The 10,539-nt window shown below is 47.0% G+C and overlaps 1 protein-coding gene across 2 annotated transcripts in view; it reads left to right on the top strand.

Annotated features, from left to right (window-relative positions):
* Positions 1-344: 344 nt before the first annotated feature.
* The window catches only part of SMARCA2 (SWI/SNF related, matrix associated, actin dependent regulator of chromatin, subfamily a, member 2), a 119,696-nt gene continuing 109,501 nt past the window's right edge, over positions 345-10,539 (top strand). The window contains exon 1 of one of the 2 annotated variants that reach the window (XM_066180706.1): positions 345-477. The gene's annotated coding sequence lies outside the window, so the exon portion shown is untranslated. The remainder of the gene's footprint in view (positions 478-10,539) is intronic. The other variant, XM_066180705.1, reaches the window with a different exon arrangement.

The following is a 10,539-nucleotide window of genomic DNA, read 5'->3' as shown; positions in this document are numbered from 1 at the left end:
CCGCCTTCGCAGGGAAGGAGGGAGGTGCTGCCCCTCTCTCCCCGCCGCGGAGGCGAGCTGGGAGGGGCGCAGGAGCCGGCGGCACCCGGGCAGCGCCCGCCGCCGCGAGAGCGGACCGCTGGCCCCGCGCGCGGCGCCGCGGAGCGCAGCGCACCCCGCCCCGCGCGCGCCTGCACACCTCCGCCCCCCCCCCGGCCTCCCTCATGAACAACAGCCCGCTGGGCCAATAGAACCGCTCCTTCTACGCAAGGGGGCGGGCACTCGCTGGGCGGCGGACCAATTGCAGCGCCGCTGCCTGAGCAGTGGCGTCCGCGAAGGGGGGCCGGAGGAGGGGCAGGAGTTTAGGAATAGGAGGGAATGGCTGTCATCAATGAAGTCATGTTCGTAATCTAGTCCCTCGCTCCGGTTCTGGACTCGGGTGACTCACTGACGGGGGAGAGGAGCGACAGTCAGCACGGCGCTCCGCCCGAGCGGAAGGTAAATACAACTTGCAAGTCGGTCGAGCCCCGCCAGCTCCCCGTGCCGGGCACGGTCCTTTATTGTCAGCGGCTGTGCCGGCTCGCACCGTGCCCACCTTCCCTCCCCGCAGCGCTCCCCTTCCCCGCGCACGGCCCCGCCGGTCCCAGCCGAGCCACCTGCTTCCTCTCCCCACCTTCCCCGGCGCCCGGCCCTCCCGAATATTTATATCCCCCCAGTGGGTGGAGAGAAGAAAGTTTTGATCCGGTATTATTCTGGAATAATCACGATGCGGATCTCCGGAGTGGGAGCGACAGAACCCCCGCGGAGTCGCCGGTGGCTGACTCGTGAGTCAGCGGCACTCTCGGTCTTGCCGCCCAGCGAGCGTGTCACGGGCTGCAGGCGAAGCGGCTACGGGAGAAATGGGTCCTTGGCGAGCGACAGCCCACACGGACGGGCCGTGGGTGGCTCCGCCGCAGCTGCCGGGGTCGCAGGGTGAAGTTCAGGGTGTCCGGAGGCAGCGGAGCGCGGTGCGGCGGGGCTGTGTTCTCCGCCGTGGCACACGCTGGCGTAGACCCAGCCGAGCGAGGGGAAGTGGGGAGGCATGGGGAGGGAGGAACATGGTGCAGGGGGGACGCGGTCTCGCCTGCGAGGAGAGTAGCGGCATTCCCCGGCAGAGCCAGGGAGGCCATGATCCGGATCATCTCGCTGCCTGCCTGTCACAAACACTGCACACACCGGGGAGGGGGGAAGAAGCGGGGGCTGAGACTTCAGCCCAACAGGGCTGCGGCTCCTGTTGCTTTTCGGTCTCTTGTTTTTAACTGTGCAGTCACTCCTGCTGTAAAGGTGTCGCGGTTTACTTCCCAAAATAGCCTGCATGTCGTCGTACCCCTCCCGTTTTCCCTGCAGAAATTCGCCCCCCTCCTCCTCCCCACCTCCTAGCAGAGTAGCACAAAAACATGCGCTTACAATTTTGGAATCGCCTGCCAAGCAAAAAAGCGTTTTATTTCCGGTGTGCGCGGAAATTTATTTTTTTTTAACCCGGCCGGGCGGGAGCGAGGATGCACACGCGCGCCGATGCTCAGGTAGCTGCGGCTCGCCGGCCCCTATGTCGAGAGAGGGGACGGCGGCGTTTGGCACCTGGAAAAGTTCTGTGCCCAGCCGGAGGCGGGGGTGGGCGGCAGAGCGCTGCTGCAGCCAGCTGCCGGGCGGGGCCGGAGGGCAGCGGAGCCCGTCCCCGGGCCGCTGCGGGGCAGAGGCGGGAGGCGGCGGCGGGCGAAGAGGATAGCAGGCTTGGGTGGCCTTTTCTCGTCCCTCCGCCTGTGCGAGCGGCGGCGGCGGATCAGGAAGTCACCGCCGCCGCACACAGGCGCACAGACATGTTTGGTCGGTGTGACATGGTGGCGGAGGGAAGGAGAGGCGGGGAGACGGGCCCAGCCCAGTCCTGAGGCATGACCCGGCTGCTCGCCCGGCCGGTCGCCCGCCTGCGGCCGAGGTACGGGGCCGTGCGCGGGCAGCGCCGTCAGCAGCGCACCCGCTGCTTCGTGGAGGGGCGGGGGCAGGCGGCGGCGGGGCCGTATTCCCAGGCAGGGACGTTTTACAGCCCGTCGGCCGGGGAGAAAACTTTCCAGAAAGGCTGGGGAGGGGAAAACAGGGCCCTGCTGCGTTGTGCTCGCCCGCCCCGGCGCCTCGGCGGGGGAGGCGGCGGGCGGCCCGGCGCCGAGGCCTGCGCGCCGCCCGTCCGGCAGGGCCCGAGGGCAGAGCGGCCGTCCGGGGAGGGAGCGAGCGCGGCGGGCAGGGAGCGGCCGCCCTCGCCCCGCCGCCCCCCGGGGCTCCCGGGTCCTCCGCCCGGCTCTGCCCTGTGTCGGCGGTGCGTGCAGAAATGGAGTTTTGCGTTGTCTCCTCCCCTCTTAAATTTATAATGGTGGAGCTGCAAACCGCGCACGGCTGGAAAAGTTGCAGTTCTTCTGAACTCGATCTGAAGTTACAGTTTGACGATTGGCTTGAGTTGTTTTTTTGTTTTGTTTTGTTTTGTTTTCCCCTGAGCGTGCGTTATGATCAAGTAAAGGGAGTGTAAAAGTGTCTGCAGATTACGCACATCTTACCGTATGTGTTTTTTCTTAGTATCTGCTCCTAATGTTCGGTAGGCAGAGTTACCGAACTTTACGTTAACGCTGTTCTTTTCAGGATGTATCTTTATTAATATTTCTGTGAGTATGAATATTCAAGTAAACAACCAGCTGAACGATTGAAGATAAAAAGTTCTTCCTGGATTTTCTTTTTTTCTTTTTTTTTTTTGTTTGGTCGGGTTTTTTTACCGCTCCGAGTATTCTGCGTGCTTGCAGTGAAGAATTGATCTGGGGTCTGTAACACTTGGCGTTGTTCCGTTTGCATTCTCTCCTGTTTTGCTTTAACTTTCTGAAGTGTTAAGTGGTTTTAACCACAGCCCCTAAGACCCAAACGATAAGCACCGTACTAGAACTTAATTCCTTTGGTAGTGTACCAGTTGGTAGTATACCAGTATTACTTGTTCGGGGTGGGGCAGTCTGCTCTGTGCAAGTTGCTATTGTTGTGCAAATACGGGCACACTTTCTCTTTGGGAACCTAATTGCCCTATTATTGTCTCTGACTTTGTTTCTTTTGTCCTTTTGTGATTCTAAGGGAAAAAAAAAAAAAAAAAGTAGTGTACCAGAAGGATAGGCTTGCCCCAAGGCAGGTTTTTATGTATATATATATATATACATATATATATATATATATGTATGTATGTATGTATATATGTATGTATCAGTAATAGAAAGCAAAAAGACTGTATGGATAGTGAGCTTTTGAAATTTAAGAGTGGATCATACAGCATGTACAGCATACAAGTATACATACAGCATATATGGACTTGCCAGAGTTGAGGGTAAATCTTCATTGAAAACATTACTTCTCTCATGAGTTATGTCTCAGCTGTAAGACTGGTATTTCTGTGGTGTTGCATCGAACATGTGCCAAAAGAGTGTGTTCAAAGCAGTTTTAGATCTTTTCTTTTGTTCATTTCTGAAGTAGTCTATGAACGTTTCTTGTCAAGTTTGAAAAGTGCTTTCACCAACACCTGAGGCTTGAAAATTGACAAGAGAAAAAGTCCTTCAGCTGGCATACTTACATTACATATATTCGTGGTAAAGGTGTGTTTGAAATTACTATCTCCGGATATATTTTTCTCAGTTTTTGTTGGACTTTAGAATATAGGGTCAGACTGTGCACAGTAGCAACTTAAAAAATGTCAACGCTACTACTCTACTGGTTTTTGTCATCCTAATGAGAACGTGAACCTAATATTGCTGTGAGCTACAAGTGAAACTTCACATTCTTTGTATTAGAACATTTTTGCAAAGTACTCATCGAAATGTCCATTACATTTCCGTGTGTTCCCTGCTGCAATCAAAGTTCTCTATGTGTAATAGGTGTTTCCTGGACCTCCATCACTTTTGGACTTTATCAGATTAGGTTGGGTATTTTTATTCTCTAGTGGAACAATAAACACAGCATTATGGCATAAAGATCACTTGCAATAAAATTGGTATTAGAGAAAAGCTCATGTCTTATTTTCAACATAAAGTAAAGAAGGATGAATAAGGGAAGGAATTAAAGCTTTCTTAAACACAGCTTTGATAGTTTGTAAATACAGCAGAATAAGAAGACTAACACTGAAAATTGTTCTTTTTTTCCACTCATGTAAACTCATTACTTGTTAGGTGTTAACATTTTCCGGTTTGTCTCCAGTTGGCAGAGAATATTTCCTATTTATCACTTTTAGCACCCAGGTGAATCATTTAAAGGCGAGGCGTTGGAGAAAATGTTAAGAATAAGGGTTTTTTTACAGAAAAGAGATGTTTTTCATATATAGTTTCGTTGATATTTTACAAGTAACTTAAATTTTAATACAAGTAACTTTTAAATGTAATTTAAAACAGTCTTCTGCCTTCTTCCTCTCTTCTTCCCTGTTTAAGTAAAGCCAAGGCCTGTCAGTAATATGGTGCATACCTTTCTTCTGCCTGCATCTCTTAAGATTTTTATTCAGAAACCAATGACAAGACAATGTTCAATAAGTGTGATTAATACCTGTAGTAAAACCCACAATATGAAAAGTTGCCATTTAGTAGTGCCCTGTATCAGTTTTCTGTGCCTGTAATTTATGGTGGAATCTATATATGAAGCAAATGTGAGATTGATCTTGGACGTTGTCTGATGGCAATTTAACTTTTGACTGCAGCTATCTGCTCTCTTTTTTTCCTGAAGGCTACTGTCTTCTGCAGCAAAGCCATCAGGAAGGATCATATGCCTGTGCTGTCGTGTCTTCACAGTAAAGTCTGGCAGCATAGCTTAGCCTAACTTGTGTGCACTCCGATTTGTGATTATGCCTTTTGACAGTCTGGAGTACTTTCGACTCCCAGCTGTTTAACAAGTCGTTTTTTGCTGCTGATGTTAGTTTTTCCTGCGAGGGTAGGCTGTAAGCTAGAGCAAAGTGGAGAAAAGTAGAGCTTTGTGTAAAGCTGAAACTTCTCTGCAGTAGGAGTAAGAATTCCTACGAGAATTACTTTACGGTGAGGAGTATTGACTATCATCCTAAAGTAAACTGTCTGTTACACTACATGACTCCACAGTGAAGGTTCTGGTGTAAGCATTCCTCCCATTTTGCGAGCTCTGCTCTTCGGGGATGCCTGCAACAGTTTCTGGTAGAGAGCTAGACGTGCCCCTAAAATAGTGTTGGCAGAGGTTTTTTTCTTCTGGCCTAGGTGCCTGGATAAGTAATTAAGATTCAGCGTTTCTGGTTCTGTGGTTTGTATTTTAAACTACAAATTCCTTTGCAGCAGGTTTTCAAGGTACACTGGCATTGAATACATGAGTGTGCAAAGGCAGAATCTCCGCTGTTGATGGGTTTGGCTGCTCTTTATGTGATCTAATAACTCTGGTATATGTTAGTTGAAGATTTGAGTCTTCTCACTGTTTTTTTCCTGTTTCATGTAAACTTGTGTATTGATTGAACGGCCATTTAATCAAATGATGATAGTTAAATCGTGACAAAAGGTAATGCAGAGTCTCCTGTGAAGTTGTGCAATTCAAAACACTAATTTGCTTGTATGGTAAGTTATTTAGTGATGATGAGTTTGCTATCATTACTAATCAGCTCTTCTACTTTGAGCATATTATTTTGATTATAGTTAGCAAGTAATACAAATCACTGAGAGTGTAATTTCTTGTTTTGTGTGGTACTATAATAAAGATAACTCCTTTAGCCTATAGTGTATCACAAGTTTACAGTTTATCTTTTCAAAGCCACCTGTGCATCATGACTGCAGTTGGAAATGTGTGGGGAGAAGTAGACAGTTAACTGTTTCTCTGTGAAGACAGAGTTACAGTCAGCTTTTCAGTATCTGTGTGGCTGTTGTTTGGGTCCATATTTCATCAGCTCTAAGCAGTATAGTTCCTTACTTTCTACTACATATCCAAGGCAGGACATGTGGCCAAAACATCCTGGCTGAGGTTCAATTTAGGTTGAGAGGAAAGGCAGAACTTATATTGGATGGTGAAGGGAACTAGCTAGAAGAATTATAAATACTTACTGCTCCATCTGTTCTTAGACTCGGTGTGTGCCCTGTCAAAGCAGTCTGTAATCCCTGGATCTTTTTGGGTGTACAGCTGGTCCTGAATTCCAAAGTAATGCAAATGGTTTTTTACCTGCTGTGTTTTCGTTTGGGATCTGCTAATACTTCCTCATGGGAAAAAAAATCCCTGCCTTTGTTACCTTTGGGTTTGTAGCAGGTTTTTTTACCAAAATATGTGTTGTAGAAACATTGAACTGATGGAGGCCATATTGTACAGTGAATTAGTCACATCTACAAAACTTCCTAGGTGGATATAAAATGATAGTGGAGAAACATTTATGCTTAGAGACTGTGATTTCAAATCATTCACAGTGCAGATATTTACTATCCTAGACTGTTTGATCTAGAAATAGTTGAGCAGAGATCCTAGGTCTCTCTTAATCTTCAGCTCTTGGTTTTGTGGCTCTTCTTTGTATTTGCATTTGGCTAAAGTTAGTCTGATACAATAGATGCCTTTTTTATTTCCCTGTCTTAACTCTGGTTGTGTCCAGCAGAGGTGGAGAAATTCTCTGAGACCGCAGGAAGAGCCATGTGATTCACCACAGCTAATTCAGTTGCCAGTAGTTCATTTGGGGCTGTTCACAAAAGAGGATTGTTGATGTTGATGTACATAGATCTAAGAGGTGGTGAGGGATTACAGTTCAGGGGGAAAAAACATCCTATTTGAAGTCATGTGAATGTGAACTACTCCAGTCAGTGTTTTGGGGAAATTGTAAGATTGAACACTTGAAAAACCATTAAACAAGGTGTAATGTGTTAAAGAATCAGGGCCAAGAGCCTCATAATTTGGAACAATAAGATTTTTTTTTTTCATTTTACTGTAGTCTTGTAATTTATTGGAAACATTTGCTTTTTTTTTTTTTTTCCCCTCTTCTTCTCCTTGCTTTCTAATTCTAACAGGCACTACTCATTAAAAAGCAGTCCAAAGAAATAGGTCAACACTGGCTTTTGGCAGGGAGTTGGCTTCATACTGCTTTTTTCTTTGCAGGCACCAGAATTTAGCCAAAATAATACCAATACTATCTGCATGGAACTTGGCCACGGTTGGACATGTTGTCTTTTTGTAGCTTTTTGCTTTGATTTTAATGAAGCTTTCATAAGGGCCTAAATGAATTAGGTATATAGCTTTTACTGAATTTTAATGACAGCAGAGTATCTAATTTCTGTGAGGCTTTTTAATACAATCTCAGACTTAATAAATATGAACTAAGCTATTTTTGAAACATGTTAAACTATAAACTTTTCAACAGGTTGGTTCTGTGAACAGATGCTTGGTTGGGAGGGCCATACTGTGTCCTGGTTTAGGTCAGCAGCATTTTTTTTAATTTTGTGGACTACTGTTGCCGGAGAAAATTGCTTTGTCTCTTTATTTTCATGACTGTCTTCAGGCGGGAGTTATTACTTGCGTTTAAGTAGTATTTTCAACACTTTGTGTTCCCTGATATAGATTTTTTAAATTACTTTTTTTTTTTTCCTTGTTCTATGACATACAAAATGTCTGAATACAAATCTGTTAATTCCCAATTATGTGAGATGGGGTGAGTGTATCCTCGCTCGAAGTGATGGTGATGAAAGGACTTGGTCTGGTGTAAGTGATTCAGACATTTAGCTCCGGTAGTTCCTGCTTTTCATAGTTTGGACACTTACTGTCCTATCAAATAGAATTCTAAATTTTTCAAATTTGCATACAGGATATGCTTAATGTATTTGTAAATAGCAGTGTAACTAACACTGGGACTGGAGCTAATTTTTATGAGAACTGTGAGTTGAATTTGAAATAGGATGAATAGGTGAATAGAGGGGAAGATACCATTTTAGTGCATGGGTATAGGTAGATGTCTTTTGTGAAATAAGGTATTATGGGGGTACTGTGTACTGATAGCACTTTTGTAGTTGAATGTGTTATGGTCCTGTATACATTATTCTGGGTGGGGAGGGTGGTGCCAGGTATCTGCTTTGTTAAATGGTTTGAATTTTGCTTATAATGCATGTAGCGACTCAGCTGCAAGAGTGTCAGTCTTAGATTTTGCAGTATCATGATTGATGCATGTAAGAACTACTTGTTGTGTGGGAACATGTTGGCCTTCATACAAAATGTAGGCCTCTTAGAGGAAGCTCTGGTGTTTGCAGTTGTGAACATTTGATATCTTGATTCCTTTTGTGGTCATGTTGTGAGGTTGTGGAGGGCTAATTAGTGACTTAGAGTTTTGAACTGGCAAGTTTCATAGGCCATAGGGAACAGGATCCCAAGGTACCAAGTCACAGAATCACAGAATACCCCGTTCTGGAAGTCACCTAAAAGGATCATTGAGTCCAACTCCTGCCACTCCACAGGACACCCCAAGAACCACACCATGGGTCAGAGACCTCTGCCAGGCTTGGTGGTGTGACCACTTCCCTGGGGAGCCCATTCCAGTGCCCAAAAACCCTGTGGGCGAACAACCTTTTCCTGATATCCAACCTAAAACTCTGGTGATAGAACTTCAGGTCGTTCCCGCAGGTCCAGTAGCTGGTCGCTACAGAGAAGTGACGCAGTGACAGTGTCTGTCCCTCCTCTTTACCTTGTGAGAAAGTTGTAGGCTGCAATGAGCTCTTCCCTCAGTCTTGTCTTCTCCAGGCTGACCAAACCAAATTACCTCAGCAGCTCCCTGGGGCTTCTGGTTTGGGCCTTTCACCATCTTTGTGGCCTCCTCTGGACACTCCCCAGTAGTTTTATATCTCTCTTTCATTGTGGCACCCAGAGCTGCCCCCAGCACTGGAGGTGAGGCTGCCCCAGAGCAGAGCAGAGCAGGACAATCCCCTCCCTTGCCCAGCTGATGCTGTCCCTGGTACCCCCCAGGACATGGCTGGCCCTCCTGGCTGCCAGGGCACTGCTGACCCATGTTCAACCATTCCCTTGAGCTCCAGGTCCCTTTCTGTGGCCCTGCTTTCCAGCATCTCATTCCCCAGTCTGTTTGTTCATCCAGGGTTGCCCCATCCCAGATGCAGAATTTGGCATTTGTCTTTGTTAAACTTCATATGGTTAATAAATTCCCAGTCTTCAAATTTTTCTGTGCCTCTCTGTAGGGCCTCTTTGCCGCTGAGGGAGTCAGCAGCTCCTCCCACTTTTGTATCATCTGCAAACTTAGTATCCCTTCAAGTCCTTCATCCAAGTCTTTTAAGAAGGTAAGCCAGTAATGTGCGCTTCCAGACCAGAAAGCCAGCTGCATCCTGTGTTGCACCAAAAGAAACGTGACCCACAGTGTGAGGGAGGTGGTTCTCCCCCTCTAGTCTTCCCTCATGAGATCCTACCTGGAGTGCTGTGTCCAGGCATGGGGTTCCCAGCACAGGAAAGACATGGACCTGTTGGGGTCTGTCCAGGAGATGGCATTGAAGTTGAAGAGTGTTAGCTAAAGTACCTCCCCTGTGAAGAAAGGCTGAGAGAGCAGGGGTTTTCGCATGGATAAGAGGGTATTTCAGGGAGACGGCATTGTGGCCTTTTGCTGCCTGAAAGGGCCTTGTAGAAATGAGGGAGAGGGACTTTTTGTATGGGCACACAGTGGCGGGACAAAGAGTGGTTTTAAACTTAAAGAAGGTATGTTTAGATCAGCTGTTAGGAAGAAATCTTTAAGGTGGGGTTGACCAGAGAGATTGAAGTGTTTAAAGCCAGGTTGAACTGGGCTCTGAACAACCTGATCCAGTGGAAGGGACAGGCAGGGGGGTTGGCACTATATGATCTTAAAAGTCCCTTCCAACCCAAACCAGTCTGTGATACTGTGTTTAAGAGTATTGGCCCTAAAGAGGAGTCCCCAGCTAGTGACAGGTCACCAGCCCATTGCCACCCCATTCACTGTAAACCTTTGTGCTCAGCCCATCAGCCAGTTGCTCACCCAATGCTTGATGTGTTTACCCAGCTGTGTACTGGATATTTTGTCCAGAAGGATCCTGTGAGAAACTGTTTTGAAACCTTTACTGAAATCCAAAAGGATTACATCAGCTGGCTTCCCTTGGTCAAGTAGGTGGGTTACTCTCTCATAAAAGTAAGTTAATTTTGACAAGCAGAACTTTTCCATCATGAATCTGTATTGGCTGTGACTGATGACTGCATTGTCCTTCAGGTGTTTTTCAATACCTGCCGGAGTAATATTCTCTATAATTCTACTGGTCACTGAAGTGAGACTGCCAGGCCTGGAGTTTCCAGGCTCATTCTTCTTGCTTTTCTGGAAAACTGGGACATCAGCCAGCTTCCTGTCAGCTGGGACCTATCTAGGTTCCCAAGTCCATTTGAAAATCATTGAGAGAGGTCTCATGATGACATCAGCCAGCTCTTTGAGTATTCTCAGATGAATTCCATTGGGCCTTAGAGATTTCCAGGGAAGTGGGAGTTGATTCTCACAGCCACTGTCCTCCAGCTCAGGCCACTGGGACCCCTTAATCCATCATTGGCATT

The sequence above is a fragment of the Chamaea fasciata genome, unplaced genomic scaffold (genome assembly GCF_029207755.1).
Source record: "Chamaea fasciata isolate MVZ Bird 193981 ecotype frontalis unplaced genomic scaffold, bChaFas1.0.hap1 SCAF_4, whole genome shotgun sequence".
NCBI lineage: Eukaryota > Metazoa > Chordata > Aves > Passeriformes > Sylviidae > Chamaea > Chamaea fasciata.
The sequence above is the reverse complement of the archived record's forward strand: the minus strand, read 5'-3'. Positions and strand labels throughout refer to the sequence as shown.